The sequence below is a fragment of the Bos indicus genome, chromosome 19, assembly GCF_029378745.1.
Source record: "Bos indicus isolate NIAB-ARS_2022 breed Sahiwal x Tharparkar chromosome 19, NIAB-ARS_B.indTharparkar_mat_pri_1.0, whole genome shotgun sequence".
Classification (NCBI taxonomy): Eukaryota; Metazoa; Chordata; class Mammalia; order Artiodactyla; family Bovidae; genus Bos; species Bos indicus.
Window position 1 is genome coordinate 9,982,406 of NC_091778.1, and position 17,595 is coordinate 10,000,000.

The 17,595-nt window shown below is 50.1% G+C and overlaps 1 protein-coding gene across 5 annotated transcripts in view; it reads right to left on the reverse strand.

The window, feature by feature from the left end:
* Positions 1–17,595, reverse strand: part of CUEDC1 (CUE domain containing 1) — an 89,673-nt gene that overhangs the window by 56,068 nt on the left and 16,010 nt on the right. Inside the window, exon 1 of one of the 5 annotated variants that reach the window (XM_019981460.2) lies at positions 15,962–16,092. The exons of the other annotated variants lie outside the window; for them this stretch is intronic. The gene's annotated coding sequence lies outside the window, so the exon portion shown is untranslated. Of the gene's footprint in view, positions 1–15,961; positions 16,093–17,595 lie in introns of those variants that run through there. 5 annotated transcript variants of the gene reach the window in all.

A 17,595-nucleotide genomic window follows, 5' to 3' on the forward strand; every position in this document is an offset into this window, starting at 1 on the left:
GTCCATGGGGTCGCAAAGAGTCAGACACAACTGAGTGACTGAACTGAACTGAACATAAGCAAAATCCATGTTTTAAAAAGGGCTAGGAGGACTCATATCAAAGTGTCATCAGCAGTTACCTCTGAAGAGTGGTGTGAGATGGGGAGAAGAGGTGGTCAAAGGGGGACCATTTGAATTATTTGAAATTTTTAATGAAAGCAATGGAGTTGTATATTGGTTACGTAATTTTCTTCAAAGCATGCTTTAAAACACACTCTGGAGGACTTCCCTGGCAGCCCAGTGGTTAAGCCTTCACCTTCCAATAGGTTCTAACTCTGGTTGGGGAGCTGGGATCCCCCATGCCTCGTAGCCAAAAAAATAAAGAACTATAACAAAAAACACATTCCAGATCACTGGAAATTGATGGTCTTTCATGAGATATGTCTACAGGAGGCAACTGATGGTCCCCTGGAAGGCCAGGAAGGGGGACCCTAGGGAAGTACGATGGAGGAAAAGGATCAAAGAATCTGGAATCAAAAGATCCAGATTCAAGGCCAGGCTGTGCCCTGAATTTGCCTCAGGACCTCAGGGCCCCCACTTGGCATCTCTTGGCCCGTGATTTCCCTGCATAAATGGGGGTGCCCCCCCCACACCCTTCTGGGCTCACAGAGTGGCTGCAGGGACCAATCGTGCATCAACATGCACCAGAGGCCCATGTGAAGGGCAGGGTGCTGTGTTTCTTGAAAGGAAAAGCCAGGAAAGAAAGCAGTGAAACTTCCCCCTCATTCATTCCATTCCCCAAACACAGACAGTCCATGACTTTATAAGGAAGACACACACAGTAACCTGGATTTAGCGTCCGTGGGAGCCCCAGGCTGATTTTCAAAACCTTATTCGAACTTAAAAGTTGGGTTTGGATGAGGTTCAAAACACAAAAAGAAAGGGCTATTTCTCATTCTCTCTGCTCCTCGCCAGGTCTCTCTGCAGGCTCAGGGCCGGGGAGGCGGTGTCAGGGTTCCTGCTGGGTCGTGGATGCTCCACTCTGCCGGGCTCTCCATGCCTTCCCAGCATGGCTCCAGCACTGGCCCCCAGCTGCTCGAGGGCCCAGAGTTTGGCTCTCTCTGGCCGATGCCTTAGTTTCCCCACTTTTATCTTAGAACTCAGCTTTGCAGAACTGGAAAGAGCAGCGAGTCCCCCCTGAGGGAGGAGGGGTGGAGTTTGGGTCCACAGGGATAAAGGGATTTGTTCCGACCCGTACAGCTAGCTTAAAATAAATAAGGGGGGTCAGGTTCTCTATGACCTTTGGCAATATGCCCTTTTCCTTAAGATTTTCCCATCGTTCCTTTGCAACATGTCTGTCACTGACCTCACCCCCAACCCCTTTCTCTAAGAGACTCACAAATCTGAGGACTAAAAGCTGGTGTGCTTTCCTCAAACTGAACGATCCTGAAACCACACAGTCTGAAGGTCTCACTGAGACTGAGAAAGAAGAGAATTCCCGGCCAGATTTTCCAAGAACCAGGCCCTTCGAAACCATTATGAGCTTCAGTTACAGTGAAGTCACTGCAAAAGAAGCCTCCAGGCAGACAGTTCCAGCCACAATACTTACATGACCTAAGGCTCCTAACTTTACCTCTCTGACCCTCAGTTTTCTCAAAGCCTCAGGTTTGGGAAGAAGATTCCAGATAAGAATAAAGCCTTTCATGTGGAGTAGGAGCTCAGTATATAGCAACTCTAAGTGTTACTATCATGATCGTCTCATTCAGGACCATCCATCCCAAAGACAAGATTCTGTCTACATCAGTTCTCCACTCCAACTTCACATCAGAATCACCTAGGAAGTTTTGGGTTTTTTTTTTCTTTTTTAAAAATGCCAATGCCTAGATCTTATCCTCAGTGATTCTGATTCAGTGGTCTGGACTAGGACCTAGGGAATCAGTTCCTTTTTCACAGCTCTCCAGGTGATTCCAGTATACACCTGTGGTTGAAAACTGTGCTCTAATCTGTGTTTCTCAACCTTTAACATGCACACGAATCTCCTAAGGGTCTTGCTAAAATGCAAGTTCTAACTCATTAGAGCTTTGGTCTGAGGCCTGAAGAGTCTGCATTGCCATCTAGCCCCCTGGTGACGCCACTGCTACTGGTTCATGGCCTCAGGAGGAATGGCACTCAAAACTCAAGGTCTTGGGCAGATGGCTGGAAAGTTTATAAGATTCTTCTCTGGAAGTCTCAAAGGCAAGCTCTGTCTAGCCAGGCTAGAGCTCACAGCCTCCTGAAAGCAGACAGCCAACTAAATGGCCTCAGACTGGGGCACAAGGACTCAGAACCAGAGGCTGTCCCCAAACGACTCTCTCTTTGGCTTCATGCTGTTGTTTTTTTTGGCGGTGGAAGGTGGGGCAGGGATGGGGGATGATCTAGCCTGCAGACAAGTGTGGCCGCAAAGACACTCAGTTGTGACACCACACCCTGCGTTCACTTGGAGCTGCCTTCTCAACACCGTCTGAGGGGAAAGGCACAAGGAAAGGGTCCTAGCTGCCTCCACTCAGATTAGCGGGGTGAAGGGGAACAGGGCCTGGCTTGGCAGGACGTCCTATCCAGAAGCAGCTGAAAACAATCACAGCTCTGCTGGGCCAGCCTCCTCTGATCAGCTAAGCAGGAAATCTTCCTGCCTGGAGCTGGCGAGGTAAGTGCACGGTTGAAGGGACTCCAGGGAAACTTGAGCAGGGTAGGGACTGGGCAGACAAGTCCCTCTGGCTTTGAGGTTGGCATATTTTGTGACCCTGAACAACATCGTCAAAATGACACTGACTGGTCGCCAACGACATGCCAGAGAATAATATAGAAATACTATTTGATCCTCCCATCAACTCGGCAAGTCAGGCATCATTACTGTCATTGTACAGATGAGGAAACTGAGGCTCGGTGGATATGTGACAATGGAACTTACAGAGGACAGAGCCAGGACTGGAAGCCAAGATCAAAACTCTTACATCTCTCGACGCCTCAACTTAACCCCTTCACGAGAAAGGGGAAAGGGTATAAATCAACAGAACTGAAAGGATGATGCTTATTAGCATTATAAATATTATCTGTCATTATCCTCATCAGAAGTGTAGTTAAGAGATACTGGGAGAAAAGGCTGGTGTCTGTCCTGCCATTCAGGTGGCTGAGCCCAGGCCCCTGAAGTCTCCAGGCCCTCTGGGGCAGGGTGCATGGCCCCTGATGACACCAGGGTGAGCACAGACCTTCAGAAGAAGGCCCTGGCTATGGGATAGAGCAAGCATCCAAAAATCCAACAGCTCAAGGAAGGAGACTGAGCTGGGTCACAGCTATCTGCTCCTGGGACCTGGGCCACCAGGCCAGGCCCAAGGCTGGAAATGAAACCCAAATGATGGGCCTTGAGAGCCAGCCTGAACCTGTACCCCAGCCTCACCTCTGTATAAACCACTGAAGGTTCCTGAGACAGAAAGCCTGTTCGAACGAGTGCCCCACTTCAAGGGCTCTGGCACCGAGGGCCGAAGGGGCCATGCTGGGAGCCTCCATCCCACGGGGCCCCAGGCCCCTCCTCCCAGGACCCAGGCAACTCTGGATTCATATTACCCCCACACAACTCCAACAATGGCTCCTGATCGTCATGCTCCACAAAGTCCTGAGGTTTCAAGAGGAGCTGGGAGCGGGGGTGGTCAACAGTAGGGAATACACAAGGAAGCAATGGTATAGTCACTGAAAATATTTTAAAACCACACCATGTCATTAAAAATGCTCATTCTACAGTGTTACATTAAAAAGCTACATACAAAGCTTTTTAAGTATGTAATCAGTAAGATTACAATTAATTTTAAGAAGCTATACAAATTAAAAAAAAATAAAAAGAACAGAGGGAAATATAATCAAATGTTATCGGTGTGTGCGTGCCAAGTTGCTTCAGTCGTGTCTGACTCTTTGCGACCCCAGGGACTGTCGCCCGCCAGGCTCCTCTGTCCATGGGGATTCTCTAGGCAAAAATACTGGAGTAGGTTGCCCTGACCTCCTCTAGGGGCTCTTCCCCACCCAAGGATTGAACACGCGTCTCTTATGTCTCCTGCACTGGCAGGCACGTTCTCTGCCACTGGTACCACTGGGAAGCCCAAATCGGTGGCAATATTTAAATTACCAGACCGATCTCTGTTGGAAATTAAGCATTTCCGCGCCCCCCTCTCTTTTTTTAAAATGAGAATACAAACTACACAGGATAAGCAGAGTACTTTTTTTTTTAAGTTGAAGTACAGTTGATTTACCAGAGGAGCACATTCTGACTGAAGTCCATGTGTCTGAGGGGTCAGGATGAAGCCTTTCTGGGATGGCGCAGCCCCAGCGCGGGCAGCCCACAGCAGTGAGACCACACGGGTGTGGCTGCAGTCCAAGGCCCTGGGGCGTCGGTGCTCACACGTAGGCTAGCAGACCAGTGGGGGACCCTTCCCAGGGGGCTTAATTCTCCAGTGTGTATATGTGCGTGTTAGTCACTCAGTTGTGCCTGACTGCTCACGACCCCATGGACTGTAGCCCACCAGGCTCCTCTGTCCATAGGATTTTCCAGGCGTGAATCCTGGAGTGGGTTGCCATTTCCTTCTCCAGGGGATCTTCCCTACCCAGGGATTGAACCTGGGTCTCCTGCATGGCGGGCAGATTCTTTACCATCTGAGCCACTGGGGAAGCTGGGGAACATAACAAAAAGCCCATTAGCCCTCAAAGTGCTCTAAAGGATTCTGGTGAAAGATGCCTACTGAAACAGTCCAGACAGGTGCCCTGCCCCAGGCGAGAGGGCAGAAGGCAGTTGCCACCGAGGGCTCCAGGGTCCCTGGGAGACCCCTGGCCGACGAGGATTCCTGCCTGTGCCACAAAGCCTGCCAGCGCGAGGGTGTAAGAGGGATGTGCTTTACCATATGGGGCTCAGGAGCCTCCTAGGAAGGCTGGCGGGAGGCAGAACGGCAGGTCCCCGAGCCCCGCGAAAATGTGAAAGAGGAAAGGCCTTTAAAGTGAAGGGAGGCACCAGCTGTCGTCAAAACAACACCAATTACAGGGGCTGCGAGCAAGGCTCCTCCCCAGGGGGCCAGGCAGTCACCCAGCCTCCCGGGCTCCAGGCCCAGCCTGAGGCTGCGGCTGCAGGCCGGTCACCAGCTGGGCAGGGCAGCCCCAGTCCAGAAAGCAGCCCATACAGGTCCTGCTGACCGAGAAGTCTCCAGGGTCACAGGGTCGGGTACTTGTGCTGGTGGCCAGGACTAGGGAAGCACCTTCTCTGGAGATTTTAAAGGACTAAGCACCTGGGATAATTGCAACAGTAAAATAGGAGAAAAGTGATGTCCTTGTCCCTTGAAGCTGGGGAGGAGACAGAGTAAGAAGAGAGATCAGAAATGCTGCTTCTCTGGGGCCCCTTACTCACAGCTCACGGCAAGGAGCACCATCGTTGACGGGGCCCCCTGGATGTCCTCTGCTGCCAGCATCTGAGCCCAGAGACCCTGGGGTGGAGTGAAAAAGGGCCACCCTCAGGAAGCCAAGGAAGCAGGAAGGGCCTGAGTGTCAGACCAGGGTTTTGTCCCTGTTCTGTGACTTCCTAGCCGTGGGGCTGGTGACAAGCCCCTTCCTTCCCCTACATTAGGTGTAAGAGGTACCCAGCCTTGTTGCTGCATCAAAATGTGTGTGGATTCATGAAAAACATTTCTGTGATGATACTCCTAAAACTATCATATTCTAAACCAATGGAAGATATCTTATGACTAGTGGAGCATCATTATAAAGTGGGGGCATTATGGGGACTTTCGTGGTGGTCCAGTGGCCAAGACCCTGTGCTCCCAATGCAGGGGGCGTGAATTCGACCCCTGGTCAGGGAACTGGATCCCATATACCACAACTACAAGATCCTGTGTGCTGCAACTAAGACCCAGCACAGCTAAATAAATAAATAAAATATTATAAAAAATAAATAATAAAGGGGGCATTTTGCTCACCTCTCATGAGAACATACAAATAAGAAGCAAAAACAGACACATTAATCTTTTTTTTCAAACCCTTCACCCACACAGTCTAAAATCAGGACTGGATAGGAACACAGGATGGGGCTCCTGAACCAGAGGGAAGAGAAAGGGATACACAAAACCAGAGAGACCAGGGAAGAAGGAAGAAGGTTAGAAAGCACATGCCGGTCTCCCGGGAATGAGCCCCGCACCCCTGGGAAAGAGGCCGAGATGAAAAGGAGGAGCAGCTGGGGGAAAACAGGCCGAGAGAACAGGATGCGATTGTTCTCGGGGACAGGCAGGGCGGCCACCCTGCTTTGTGCGTTAATGCAATTAAGGCCCGGTGGGCGGGGGCCCGCGGTTTGGAATCCCATAGCTCCAGCCCATCTCGGGGCAGCTGAGCCTGAGTGTGGGGCTGGAGCTGGAGGCGGCTCGGCTCAAAGCGGGCAGCGGCCCGGACAGCCGGGGTGAAGCCCTCATTCCAGGAGACAGGCATTTCCCTCCTCCCCCGGCACCGTCCTGGGAGTTCCCTGAAGCCCAGCCTCAGCCCTGACCCCAGTTAACACTCCCACTAATTGCTGGGGCTGCAGACAGCCTGAAAGCCCAGGGAGCAAAAGAGTCAGAGTTAATTAAGGAGGGAGAAAAAGTCTGCGTCTTCATTCTTCCTTCCCTCCTCCCTGCTCCTCTGGGTCTGGCGTCTAGTTTCAAGGAAGCTCCTGAGGCAGGGCTCTTGAGCCCGGAGCCAAAACCAACAACGGCACATGGAAATTATTGAACAGGAGCAGCTGGGCCAACAGGGCTTCTAGGAGCCTCCCTCCAAAGCTGTCCAGCTCTCCAAATTTCCCAGAGGTGTGTCGAGGAGCCACTCCCCACCCATCCCAAGGAAAACCGCATGGTCCCTCTGTTTGCTCTCAAATGAGGATGGCACAAGTTCTTGCCACTAAGGGGGGATTCCTCCAGGGGGCAGTGGGCCATTCTGTAGGCCAAACACTAATTACGCAACACAGACATCTGCCAAGTACTACCTCACCTAGTTTCACAACTACCCAGTGAGGTAAGTACTGTTCTTGTCCCAACTTCACAGACGGGGAAACTGAGGCTTAGAGGAGATAATGAACTCACCCAAGCTCAACAAGGCAGCAAGCAGCAGAGGAATGATTCAGACTCCTGCACTCTGACTCCAAAACCTGCCACTTGAATATTATAGTTCATGAGAAATGAGCCTTGTGGAGCTGCTTAGCCAAGGATCCTTGAGGTTTCCATGAGGTCCGTGAACCTCCCCCCCAAGGACATAAAATGCACAATTTAATGTGTTTGGGTATGAATGCACTTTTCAGGGTACAGGTGGGTGTCAAAGTTCTCTTTAGATTATAAAAGGGGTCTGGAACCCAAAAAGAGGTTAACAAATGTGGGCCAATGAGGTGATACCTCAAGCGATGATTTGCTAAGTTGACTCCAGGACACAGATCTTTTAACTTGAGTCCTCTACTTTTTCACTTCACTTCCTTACATGCTAATGAAACAGCCAAGAGGGAAGCTAAATTTCTCCAGAAATAGACGATGTGCTGGCAGTTTAGCTTTAGGCAACTTAGCACTGAAAATCCCCTTGGCCTGCTTGGAAGAGAGTATCCAAGAGACACATTGTGGGGGAGGAGAATGACAGGTGAACAGACCGGCCCTGCGGATGAAAGGGATTTCCTACCTAGCATTTTTTTACTTCTTTCAGTCACTGAAAAACAAGTTCCAGCATTCTCCCAATTCTTGCTTGAATTCACATAGCGGAAAATACATTACCAGCAGTCTATCAGAAATTCACAGGGGGAAGAAAGTTTCTGTTCCAAACGAATTTGCTACACATGTAAAGACCACTGTCTATCTATTCATAAAAACAATGGTATCCAAGGACTTTCCGGGTAGTCCAGTGGCTAAGGCTCCACACTCCTGATGCAGGAGGCCCAGGTTCCATCCTTGGGCTGGGAACTAGATCCCAAATGCCGCAGCTAAAAAGATCCTGCATAACACAAATAATGGCCCAGCACAGCCAAAGAAAATAAATACATATTTTTAAAACCAATGGTACCCCTTAACTGGGGCCACTGTCCTCATTTTCAGATGCTCCAAGACAGCAACCAATAACAATGGTGCTGTTGCCCACATTTGACAGCCAATATTGTCAAGCATGAGCTCCCCTGGTAGCTCAGCTGGTAAAGAAACCGCCTGCAATGCAGGAGACCCTGGTTCAATTCCTGGGTCGGAAAGATCCCCTGGAGAAAGGATAGGCTACCCACTCCAGTATTCTTGGGCTTCCCTGGTGGCTCAGATGGTAAAGAATATGCCTGCAATACGGGAGACCTGGGTTCAATCTCTGGTTTGGGAACATTCCCTTGAGGAAGAGATGGCAACCCACTCCAGTATTCTTTGGCTTCACTAGTGGCTCAGACGGTAAAGATTCCACCTGCAGGGCGGAAGACCTGGGTTTGATCCCTGGGTTGAGAAGATTCCCTGGAGGAGGGCATGGCAACTGCAACTCACTCCAGTATTCTTGCCTGGAGAATCCCCATGAACAGAGGAGCCTGGCGGGCTACAGTCCATGGGGTCACAAAGAGTCAGACACGACTGAGCGACTAAGCACAGCACAGCACAGCACATTATCAAGTACGCCTTCCATGCTTCACCCACGCTTTCTCATTTAATCCTAACTCCAACCCTATGAGGCATGGGGATTATTATCTCTGACTTACAGACAACAAAATTAAGACTCAGAGAGGTTAAACAGCTGCCCAAATACACACAGCGAGGAAGTAACAGAACCAGGATTCAAGTCTGTCTGACCCTGAAGATGGGACCTGAGACCAAGATCTTAAAGCAGATCTGCAGACCAAACTGTTTGTTGTAGGTCCTTGGAGAGATAAGTACAGGAAGAGAGAGTAAAGAAGGCTTTAGAGAAGTTCCAGCAATTTGATAGTTACACACTCAAGCGTGTCACGGCAGACTTGTTTCTCTGAATAGAGAAAGCATACAGATCAGCCTGGACATGTCAGACTTGTGATGGTCGTGTTCATTGGGGCACATATCCGTCCCCAGATGAATGAAATAAGCCACCGGTCCTTCACCTCAGTTTGAGAAACACTGTCCTAAAGCCCTCTACAAACACAGCACCTATGCTGCTCAAAAGAGGACACTCTCCCAGGTGCCTCCTCGCAGAACAGTCTTCTAGCAGGCATTCCTCAGCTTTTTACATGCCCACACATCACCTGGGCATCTTGTTAAAATGCAGGCTGATGTGGGCAGTTCAAGTGGGGCTCAAGACTCTCCATTTCTAACCAGGAGGCATGGGTACTGCTGGTCTGGGGACCTGACATCAAGAAGCAAGGTTCCAACTGCACATCACTCAGGAGCAGATAAGGTGGAACTGGGAGCTCCACCAGACAAAGCCTGCCAGAACCCAGCAACAGGCCCAAGAACAGGCACACCCTCTGGGGCTGGCTGTGAGAGGGCGGGACACCCTGCATGGCCGGGCTCCTATCATAGGCAACCTCGGAAACACACCTTCCCCACCCTAGCCTGAGCCTGGGACATCAGGGGCCCTTTTCTCCTGAGTTGCAGAAACAAGGCCTCAAAGGCAGAGAAAAGCAGCTCTGAAGCATTTGCTACCTATAACCAGACCAGAGAAGAGGAGGTATTCTGATTAAACTGTGCTTCCTGGGGCTTCCCTGGTGGCTCGGTGGTAAAGAATCCTCATGCCGATGTAGGAGACACGCATTCAATCGCTGGACCAGGAAGATCCCACATTCCGAGAAGCAACTAAGCCCATGGGCCACAACTACTGAGCCTGTGCTCTGGGGCCTGGAAACGGTAACTCCTGAGCCTGAGTGCTGCAATTACTGAAGCCCAAATGCCGCAGAGCCAGGACTCCACAAGCGAAGCCACCACAGTGAGAAGCCCTTGTACGGCAACCGGAGCAAAGCCCACACGGCAACTAAGACCTAGCTCAGCCCACAAATAAACACATAAACTCACAGATGCTGAAAAAGAACATTTCAGGCTTTTTCAGAGAAGTCTATTCCTCTTTGAGGTGCTCTTCCTGTCTTTAAAAAGAAAAGAAATTATGGATTCTCAATTCAATGGAAGACGACTAGTCAGCAATAAAAGAGAACACACACACACACTTTATACATACAGCAACATGGATGAATTTCAAGAATATCACGTTAAGCAAAAGAAGCTCACACATACACACACAGAGACAACTGTGCTTCCTGCCTTGGCTCTGCTCGTCCCACCCTGTGGCTGGATCTTGGACAGTGGCGCCCTGGGAGGATCACCACACATGCACTTTTGGGTCACCTCAGAGGGCAGAAATGGTTCCTCAGTGGCCACTCCAGAGGGAAATGGGAAGTTCCCACTTGCTTCAGGTTCCCTGTCCAATTCCCTGGACTGTCCTCCTTATTACCACTCTGCATCTCCTAATTCAACTTATGGCCCAAGGCGTACTTATTAACTGGGCAAATCACAATAAATGGTTCAGATCTCCCACTCATTAGGGATGCACTCTTTCATTCAAAAATGTATTTGGACCAACTGCCACGAGCCTGGCCCCATGATGGGCTCACCCTTTTCTAAGAGGTAGGGAATAAATGACCAATGGGGCCATGATGCCATTAACTCAGGCAAAGGGCCTGTTCCTGGAGCCAGAGGAAGGCGAGCTTCTGCGCAGCAGCTTTCCTTCATGCATGGACTCAGGGAAAGGCAGTCCTCAGGGCGGGGCTGGGCCCTTGAGGCTGACGGTACCTGACACCAACTCCTTCACCTCCCTCACAACAGGGCCTGAGGGTTACTGACACACACAGCAAACAGCCAGAGGGGCTTGATGTCTGAACCGAAAGTGCCTGGACAAGACACAACCCACGCTGGGGAGAATCAGGCTGAAAAACCAACTCCGGATCTCAGCTGACTCTCTGAAACCACGAACCGCTTTCTTCTTTGCAAACCCAAACCACATTCTCCTACCTCCAAACCCTGCTGTGTGCTACTTCCCTACAAGATGCTCTCACTCCCGTCAGTACTTGTGACAGCCAAAAACATCTCCAGACGCTGCCAATGTCTTCCAGGGGGACAAAACCATCCCCGTTTGTGAACACTGCACTGGGGGATGGCCTGAAACCCTGGCTGTGTGTAAGAAACACCTGGGGAGCTTCTGACTCACCTGTACCTGGGCCCACCTCACACACATTCTAATTCTGGTCTAAGATTCTACAAGTAAACAAGAATGTCTATCACTTTACAGGCCCTTTATGTTCCTTTAACGTGCTGGTTGGTTCATCCACTAGACGGAATTTCTCCAGAAGCATGAACTACATTTTTTTCCCCCTTCTCTTCGGGAAGCTCTAGACAATGCTCCATGCAACACCTATTTCATGCTAATCAGAAGAGTTTGGAAAGTTCTTGAGCCCTCTCCACCCCAACTAGATGAAGACGCCACTGCAGGTAGCACCCTCTCTCCCAGATTCAATTGTATATGACAAGAATAATCTACTAACACGATCTTCCAAGCTTCACGAGGAGAAGGGGACAGAGGCGGGGGTCAATGAGAGTCCAGTCTGACTGACTTTGGTCTCAGTCCCCAACCTCTGAAGGAGCCCCACTCCATGCTGTCGCTTGGGTGTGAGGACCCTTTGCTAAATGGCCAGGATGCCCGCCTATGTGTACTCAAGTTTATTGATCCCTCTCCACCTTTCTTGGCCAGAATGGAAGGCATAAGGCCAAGGCACAGCTGCAACAGTAGAAAATCCAGTCTACCTGACATTGCTGCTTCCCTCGGGCTGATCATGACTTGGAATTAAACTCAAGCCCAGAACTAGCCTTTTTCTGAGACCCAAAGGCAAGAATCTTTCCCCACACCTTGCTTCAAGGGTTCCCCAGGAGGATCTGGAGAACTGATTGACACTGGCCTGGCCAGTGTTGATGGGATGCAGTCAAGTTCACATCCTGCCTTCCAAACTCCCCACACCTGAGGCTACTCCTGCAGGCCACCTCTTCAGAGAAAGCCAACAAAGAGCGATAAGGTGTCAAGGAAGAAGATCTGGCTCTTAACCCCTAGCAGCCCAAAGTGGAAATACATTCATCACTCACAAGCTGCTTAGAGAGCAGACATGCCATCCTTCCCAATTTTTATACTTGGGCTTCCCTGGTAGGTCAGTCAGTAAAGTATCTGCCGGCAATGCAGGAGACAAGGATTCGATCCCTGGGTGGGGAAGATCCCATGGAGAAGGGAATGGCAAGCCATCCAGTATTCTTGCCTGCGGAATTCCATGGACAGAAGAGCCTGGCGGGCTACAGTCCAGGGGGTCACAAAGAGTCCCATACAGCTAAAGGACTAACACTTTCACTTTCAACACTAAAGACTAAACAAAGGGTGGGAAACCCCAGGGGCCACACTTCCCCTAAAAAAACAGCAAAGGCTATTCGAGCTCTCAAGATCAGATTTCTCACTAAAATTCACTCGCTAATACATAAGGATGTAAATTGCCATGTGGTTAGATCAGATCAGTCACCCAGTCGCGTCTGACTCTTTGCGACCCCATGAATCGCAGCACGCCAGGCCTCCCTGTCCATCACCAACTCCCAGAGTTCACTCAGACTCACGTCCATCGGGTCAGTGATGCCATCCAGCCATCTCATCCTCTGTCATCCCCTTCTCCTCCTGCCCCCAATCCCTCCCAGCATCACAGTCTTTTCCAATGAGTCAACTCTTCGCATGAGGTGCCCAAAGTACTGGAGTTTCAGCTTTCGCATCATTCTTTCCAAAGAAATCCCAGGGCTGATCTCCTTCAGAATGGATTGGTTGGATCTCCTTGCAGTCCAAGGGACTCTCAAGAGTCTTCTCCAACACCACAGTTCAAAAGCATCAATTCTTCGGCACTCAGCCTTCTTCACAGTCCAAATCTCACATCCATACATGACCACAGGAAAAACCACAGCCTCGACTAGCCAGACCTTTGTTGGCAAAGTAACATCTCTGCTTTTGAATATGCTATCTAGGTTGGTCATAACTTTCCTTCCAAGGAGTAAGCGTCTTTTAATTTCATGGCTGCAGTCACCATCTGTAGTGATTTTGGAGCCCAGAAAAATAAAGTCTGACACTGTTTCCACTGTTTCCCCATCTATTTCCCATGACGTGATGGGACTGGATGCATGATCTTCGTTTTCTGAATGTTGAGCTTTAAGCCAACTTTTTCACTCTCCACTTTCACTTTCATCAAGAGGCTTTTTAGTTCCTCTTCACTTTCTGCCATAAGGGGGGTGTCATCTGCATATCTGAGGTTATTGATATTTCTCCCAGCAATCTTGATTCCAGCTTGTGTTTCTTCCAGTCCAGCGTTTCTCATGATGTACTCTGCATATAAGTTAAATAAACAGGGTGACAATATACAGCCTTGACGAACTCCTTTTCCTATTTGGAACCAGTCTGCTGTTCCATGTCCAGTTCTAACTGCATACAAATTTCTCAAGAGGCAGATCAGGTGTTCTGGTATTCCCATCTATTTCAGAATTTTCCACAGTTTATTGTGATCCACACACTCAAAGGCTTTGGCATAGTCAATAAAGCAGAAATAGATGTTTTTCTGGAACTCTCTTGCTTTTTCCATGATCCAGCGGATGTTGGCAATTTGATCTCTTGTTCCTCTGTCTTTTCTAAAACCAGCTTGAACATCAGGTTCACGGTTCACATATTGCTGAAGCCTGGCTTGGAGAATTTTGAGCATTACTTTACTAGCGTGTGAGATGAGTGCAATTGTGCGGTAGTTTGATCATTCTTTGGCATTGCCTTTCTTTGAGACTGGAATGAAAACTGACCTTTTCCAGTCCTGTGGCCACTGCTGAGTTTTCCATATTTGCTGGCATATTGAGTGCAGCACTTTCATAGCATCGTCTTTCAGGATTTGAAAGAGCTCAACTGGAATTCCATCCCCTCCACTAGCTTTGTTCGTAGTGATGCTTTCTAAGGCCCACTTGACTTCACATTCCAGGATGTCTGGCTCTAGGTCAGTGATCACACCATCGTGATTATCTGGGTTGTGAAGATCTTTTTTGTACAGTTCTTCTGTGTATTCTTGCCATCTCTTCTTAATATCTTCTGCTTCTGTTAGGTCCATACCATTTCTTTTTTTTTTTTTTTTAGGTCCATACCATTTCTGTCCTTTATCGAGCTCATCTTTGCATGAAATGTTCCTTTGGTATCTCTGATTTTCTTGAAGAGATCCCTAGTCTTTCCCATTCTGTTGTTTTCCCCTATTTCTTTGCACTGATCGCTGAAGAAGGCTTTCTTATCTCTTCTTGCTATTCTTTGGAACTCTGCATTCAGATATTTATATCTTTCATTTTCTCCTTTGCTTTTTGCTTCTCTTCTTTTCACAGCTATTTGTAAGGCCTCCCCAGACAGCCATTTTGCTTTTTTGCATTTCTTTTCTATGGGAATGGTCTTGATCCCTGTCTCCTGTACAATGTCACGAACCTCATTCCATAGATCATCAGGCACTCTATCTATCAGATCTAGGCCCTTAAATCTATTTCTCACTTCCACTGTATAATCATAAGGGATTTGATTTAGGTCATACCTGAATGGTCTAGTGGTTTTCCCTACTTTCTTCAATTTAAGTCTGAATTTGGCAATAAGGAGCTCATGATCTGAGCCACAGTCAGCTCCTGGTCTTGTTTTTGCTGACAGTATAGGGCTTCTCCATCTTTGGCTGCAAAGAATATAATCAATCTGATTTCGGTGTTGACCATCTGGTGATGTCCATGTAAAGAGTCTTCTCTTGTGTTGTTGGAAGAGGGTGTTTGTTATGACCAGTGCATTTTCTTGGCAAAACTCTTATCAGTCTTTGCCCTGCTTCATTCCGTATTCCAAAGCCAAATTTGCCTGTTACTCCAGGTGTTTCTTGACTTCCTACTTTTGCATTCCAGTCCCCTATAATGAAAAGGACATCTTTTTTGGGTGTTAGTTCTAAAAGGTCTTGTAGGTCTTCATAAAACTGTTCAACTTCAGCTTCTTCAGCGTTACTGGTTGGGGCATAGACTTGGATTACTGTGATATTGAATGGTTTGCCTTGGAAACAAACAGAGATCATTCTGTCGTTTTTGAGATTGCATCCAAGTACTGCATTTCGGACTCTTTTGTTGACCATGTTGGCCACTCCATTTCTTCTGAGGGATTCCTGCCTGCAGTAGTAGATATAATGGTCATCTGAGTTAAATTCACCCATTCCAGTCCATTTCAGTTTGCTGATTCCTAGAATGTCGACATTCACTCTTGCCATCTCCTGTTTGACCACTTCCAATTTGCCTTGATTCATGGACCTGACATTCCAGGTTCCTATGCAATATTGCTCTTTACAGCATCGGACCTTGCTTCTATCACCAGTCACATCCACAGCTGGGTATTGTTTTTACTTTGGCTCCATCCCTTCATTCTTTCTGGAGTTATTTCTCTACTGATCTCCAGTAGCATCTACTGGAGTGACTTGGAGAAGGCAATGGCACCCCACTCCAGTACTCTTGCCTGGAAAATCCCATGGACGGAGGACCGTGGTTGGCCGCAGCCCATGGGGTCGCTAGGAGTCGGACACGACTGAGCGACTTCACTTTCACTTTTCACTTTTATGCATTGGAGAAGGAAATGGCAACCCACTCCAGTTTTCTTGCCTGGAGAATCTCAGGGACAGAGGAGCCTGGTGGGCTGCCGTCTATGGGGTTGCACAGAGTCGGACACGACTGAAGCGACTTAGCAGCAGCAGCAGCAATGAGTGACTTAGTATTTTCTCTGATATTTTCTCCTTTGATATTCATTGCCAAAAGGATGAGTGAGTCTTAAAGAGCTGCTTCAGGTGGCACTGGCTAGCTTGCTAAAATCTGTCTATGGCACCAGACTCTTCATTCTAGGAGGCCAGCAAGATAGTGATCCCCCCCCCCCCCCCACCAAGCTTTCTTACCTCCTCTCAGTTACACACAGAAACACACACACACTGTCGCCTGAACACATCCTCCTGCTGAGGTTTCTCTTCATTCTCCAGAAGGAGCTGTGGAAACCCGGGCCTCCAGGAAACGAGCCGGGGAGGGAGGGGACCGCGGGGCGGCACTTCCTCCGCCGCAGGCCACCCCTCCGCGCGGCCCCTCCCTGCCCGGGCCTGGAGGGCCCCCAGCCGGGAACAAGGCCGCCTTTGAAAGCCCGCGCGGCCGCAGCCGGCCGGGTTGCCATGGCCACGGCCCTCCGGCAGGGAGGCGGCGGCGCGGCGCCCGGACACCCGGCCCGACCCTCCCCGCGGCCCCGCCCGTCCCCTGCGCCCCTTAGCCGCCGGGAGCGCGGCGCTCCTCCGGTCAGAAGACGCCGTCCCGAGGGGGCAAAGTGGCGAAGGCCCGCCCTGCCTCCCTCCGGCCCTGCCTCCTCGCCCTGGCTCGGGCCGCGGGCCGCGCTGCGTGGCCCTCACAGTCGCCGCGCCGGGACCCGCGGCCTGGGGCTGCCGGGCGGGCGGCGCAGCGACGCAGCCTGAGGGCGCGCGCCGGGCCCTCGTTCCCCCGGCCCCAGCGTCCCGAGGAGCCAGCCGGGCGTCTGAATAATTCAGCCCTCAAACTGTCCTGTGGTCTGGGGCGTTTCTTCATTTATTTTTTGAAGAGATCTTCAAATTTTTTTGAAGAGGTGAAACTGCCGTTTCATCACGGGAAGCAGTTTAATCTTAAACCTGGCTCTGGTTTGAGACCCAGGACCCCCCCCAAGACTGCAGGAAGGGGCCGCTGAACTTCCTGAACCCAGCCGACCGGCAGCCCAGAAGCGGCTCCGAGGGGCGGGGGGCGGGGGCGGCGCAGTCTCCAGGGAGGAACTGAATTGTTGGAAAGCCGCGAGCGTCAGCCCGTAGACTGCCTCTAGTGGTGGGTCCCCAGGCCCCTCCAGCGTCCCACCCGCCCCCTTGGGCCTCGTGTTCACTCTGACTCAAGAGTACCGAGCACACAGTTTTGCCACGGGTCCCTGGCATCCGGCACCTTTGGCTTCCCTTAACCATACTAGCTGATATTTTACCGAGCTTTCATCTCATGTAACTGGCACAATAACCTCATGAGGTAGGTACTATGAATATCCGCCTGTTACAAGTGAGGACACAAACTGGAGGAGGTTAGGAAATGGCCCCAGGTCACACAGCTAGCAAGGGAATGGTGAGGATGCAGACCCAACCGTCTCATTCCAGACTTCGTGCCTTCATCCCCACCTTACATGGACATCTTCAAAGAGTGGAACTAACTCAGCCCAGGGAAAGTGACATGACTTGCTCATAGTCAGCCCACTGGGACCGTGTCAGGCAAGGACTGCTGCTGCTGCTGCTGCTGCTGCTAAGTCGCTTCAGTCGTGTCTGACTCTGTGCGACCCCATGGACTGCAGCCTACCAGGCTTCTCCGTCCATGGGATTCTCCAGGCAAGAACACTGGAGTGGGAGAGCCATAATGGGGACTAACATCATTTCCACAATTGCAGTTTCAAGTACAGAGGTGAAAACACACGCAGAGTACTCCTTCTTTTACAATGTTATGGTCTAATGGCCTATAAATGCAGCTTGACCCAAGCAATGGACCATGC